This window comes from Galeopterus variegatus, unplaced genomic scaffold, assembly GCF_000696425.1.
Source record: "Galeopterus variegatus unplaced genomic scaffold, G_variegatus-3.0.2 Scaffold2858, whole genome shotgun sequence".
Lineage (NCBI taxonomy): Eukaryota > Metazoa > Chordata > Mammalia > Dermoptera > Cynocephalidae > Galeopterus > Galeopterus variegatus.
In genome coordinates this window covers 141750-145750 of record NW_007728969.1, presented here as the reverse complement: position 1 = coordinate 145750, position 4001 = coordinate 141750, and positions in this window count along the sequence as shown.

Here is a 4001-nt window from a genome sequence, read left to right as displayed (position 1 = left end):
AATAGTGTAGTCTAACCACTACAAAGCATAGGCTTTGCCATCAGTTAGAACTGGGGTGGACTTTGAGCTCTTGGTGGTGGTGAGCAAGTTATGTAAGCTCCTAAACCTCCTTATCACTGAAATGGACTTGATAATGGGACCTATCATAGGATCGGTGTGAGCATTTTATGAGATGATGCAGGGAAAGCCCTTGGCATAGTACCTAGCACCTAGTTAAGCCCCCAATAGTAGTGGATGCTGTTCTTATACATGTAGAAATCTGTTTTGGAGTTCTCCAGTGGTTTTTCAAGATAAACCACCACCAATAGTTTTCTTCAAAACAATGGCTTGATTTTTTTTTAAATGATAATTAGGAATAAAGAAACAAACAGCATGTTGGTTATAAACAGGGAAAATTATTTTATTTTGGTTGTTTTTTGCTTTTGTTTTTCACACCTGTTTTCTCAGAGGAATGGAACTTAGTGTCTCGCCAAAACTTGACAGCAAGTAAAATACGTGGTTTAAAGCCTTCAGCAGTCATAGCAAATGTGAAATCAAATCTCTCATTTGCTTTGGAGCGTTCGGACGGCAAGGACAGCTGGAGTGTTGCTATTTTTTATTTCAAATAAAAGAGTCAGCTCCTCGTTACTATAGAAACCACCAACCTAATTATAAGGAGTTTTGTTCACTGGATAAAAGTCATCATTTCTCTTTCCTCCCCATGCTCAAACAGGTCCCCAAAATATTGGCATGGATTTGGTCCTGGATGAAAGGATTTGCTCTCTTTCTTAAAATGATTACAGCGTACTGACCAGCCAACACAGGCAAAAAAGCAGATGGGACTGACCAGAGACTTGGAGAAATAGCATCCACAGCTTGTCTTCTACATTGAAAACACGTTATGAGCATTTAGCCAGAGCACATTAGTTTTTTAAAAATAAAATTCAAAGGAAGATGCTTCTGATCTATCCTTCCACTAGGTAAACATACCCTTTTTTTTTGTCTGGGGGTAGAAGGATGAACTCTATTCCATTTTAAGGTCAATTCTACCTCTGGAATTCTCCTGCTCTAGGAGAGGATTCTAAGATCAATTATATTATATAACATTGCACTGTTTGGAGAAGAAATGCTAAACCATGGGCTTCCAAGAGCTGACAGGTTGTTTGATATGTTTGGAGTTTGCTAGAGTTTGCTAGAATGATAAATAGTTTATCTCACCATCAAGGCTCACCCCAAAGAACATGGCATCTTCTTATGCATGCTTCTCTCTTCTCACACTTGCTGTCCATCTATTTACTGGCCATCAGGCCAATATGTACCTAAGTGCAGATTCTTTTCCTTGAAACTAGAGAGAGAGTTTCTCAACAGACAATCTGATCAAAAGCTAAGTGGCATTGAGGAGCAAGAGTCTTAGATGTATTTTTGGCATAAGATTCCTTGGGGGATAGATATTTGCAAGTGCAATTAACATTTTGGGGGGATTCTATTTATAGAGTGTAGCAGCTGTAGTTTAATGCTGGTGTTGGGCACATTGCTTACATTTTGTAGACACTGAAATACGCAGTTGAGCTGTGAATGTTCCACACACACGTCAGGAGTTTTGGAAAATACTTCAGGCTATTTGGAATTGTGAGGGGGGGGGGTGGTCATGCTTCACAGAGGGGCTTATCTAGGACGTGGCCAGGCAAAAGTCTGTGAAGACTGGGGTCCCTGGAGAGACTGTAAACGCAAAAAACCACTTATATAAATAAGTGTGGGGGATGGGTTGGGGAAAGAGTGGTGGTGGAAATGAGCTAGGCCCTGTGCCTTGAGTAACATGCTATGACAGCTAAATGTTTACTTTGTGTGTGTCCCTGGCATGTCCCTTGATCTGGATGCAGGTTTGCTTTACCTGTACTTGCTCCTTGTGTGGTTCTCCTCTGCTCTTCCTGCCTCTTCTCTCCTGCTTTTTTAAAAAAAAATTATTTTGTTTTTAATTAACAAAGTTGTATATATTTATGAGGTACAGTGTAATGTTTTGATATATGTATACATTGTGGAATGATCAAGTCAGGCTAATTAGCATATCCATCCCCTCAAATATTTATCATTTCTGTGTGGTGAGAACATTTAACCTCTTCTCTTTTAGCTATGTTGAAATATACATTATTATTAACTACAGTCACCATGCTGTGCAGTAGACCTCAGTGCTTGTTCCTCCTTTCTAACAAATTGTACACTTTGACCAATGCCTCCCTTCCCCATCTACCACCCTTCCCCCAAGCCCCCCACCATTCTACTCTCTATTTCTGTGAGTTTGACTTTTTTAGATTCCACATGCAAGTGAGATCATATAGTATTTGTCTCTCTGTGCCTGGCTCATTTCACTTAGCATAATGTCCTCTAGGTTCTTACATGTTGTTGCAAATGACAGAATGTCCTGCTTTTTAAAGGCTGAATAGTATTCTACTGTGTGTGTGTTTCTCTCTCTCACACAGTTTTTAAAATCCATTCATCCGTTGATGGGCACTTTGGTTCCTTCCATATCTTGGTTATTGTGAATAATGCTGTAATGAACATAGGGGTGCAGATATCTGTTCAATATAATGATTTCAATTCCTTTGGATATATACCCAGAAGTGGGATTACTGGATCTCATGGTAATTCTATTTTTAGTTTTTTGAGGAACCTCCATACTGGTTTCCAAAACAGCTATACTAATTTACAGTCCCACCAACAGTGTATAGAGTTGCCTTTTCTTCACAGCCTCACCAACACTTATCTTTCATCTGTTTGATAATAGCCAATCTAACGGGTGCGAGTTGATATCTTGTGGTTTTAATTTGCATTTCTCTGATGATTAGAGATGTTGAGCGTTTTATCATACATCTGTTGGCTATTTGTATGTCTTCTTTTGAAAAATGTCTGTCCAGGTCCTTTGCCCATTTTTTAATAGGGTTATTTATTTTCTTGTGATTGATTACTTTGAGTTCCTTGTATATTTTGGGTATCAGCCTGTAGTGAATTGAATTATGTCCCCACAAAACTCACTGAAGCTTGAATTGTGTCCCCAGTTGTATGTATTAGAAACTTGGTCCCCACTGTGACTGTTAAGAGGATGCGAAATCCTATTATGGTAATTGAAAGGTGGAGCCTTGAAGAGGTGATTGGGTTGTAGGACCGTGCAGTAGTGAATGGATTAAAAATGGTGGTCAGGGGCGTGGTTCTGAGGGCTTTAAAAGAAGAGGAGAGTCTGTCTTTTTCTCTGCTCTCACTGCTTCCACCATCTTGCAATGTTAAACCCCTGGGTCACTGTCGCCACCACCAGATGAACTTTGGACTTCCCAGCCTCAGAAACTGTAAGCAATAAATGTCATTTTTCTTTATAAATCACCCAGTTCCATGGATTTTGTTATAAGCAACAAAAACGGACTAATATAGAGCCCATTATCCAATGTATGATTTGCAAATACTTTCTCCCAATCTGTGGGTTGTCTCTTTACTCTGTTAATTGTTTCCTTTGCTGTGCAGAAAAGTTTTTTAGTTCAATGCAAACCCGTTTGTCTATTTTTGCTCTCATTGCGTGTGCTTTGGGGATCAGATCTAAGAAATCACTGCCTAGAACGATGTCATGAAGCTTTTCCCCTATGTTTTCTTCTAGTAGTATTACAATTTCAGGTGATGATGGTGATGGTAATGATAGTGGTAGAAGTTGTAATAATAACAGTGGTTATAATGATATTGGTAATGGTGACAGTGGCAGGATGGTAATTAATATTTTTTGAGCACTTTCCCAGTGCCAGATCCTGTTCTAAGCAGTTATATCCAATGTCCATTCCTTTGCTTAGGACAGAAACCTGAGAGTCTCCCTTAATTGTTCCTTTCCTCGTGTACTCCATCACATTCTCAGCAAGTCTGGATCAGCTATACTTTCAAAACCCAACTCTATTTTGCCTCTCTGGCCATCTCCTTCACTGTTATCACAGGTCAAACTACCCGCTTCTTGTACCTGTCTTACTGCCAGAGAACTGCCTGGGCTCCCT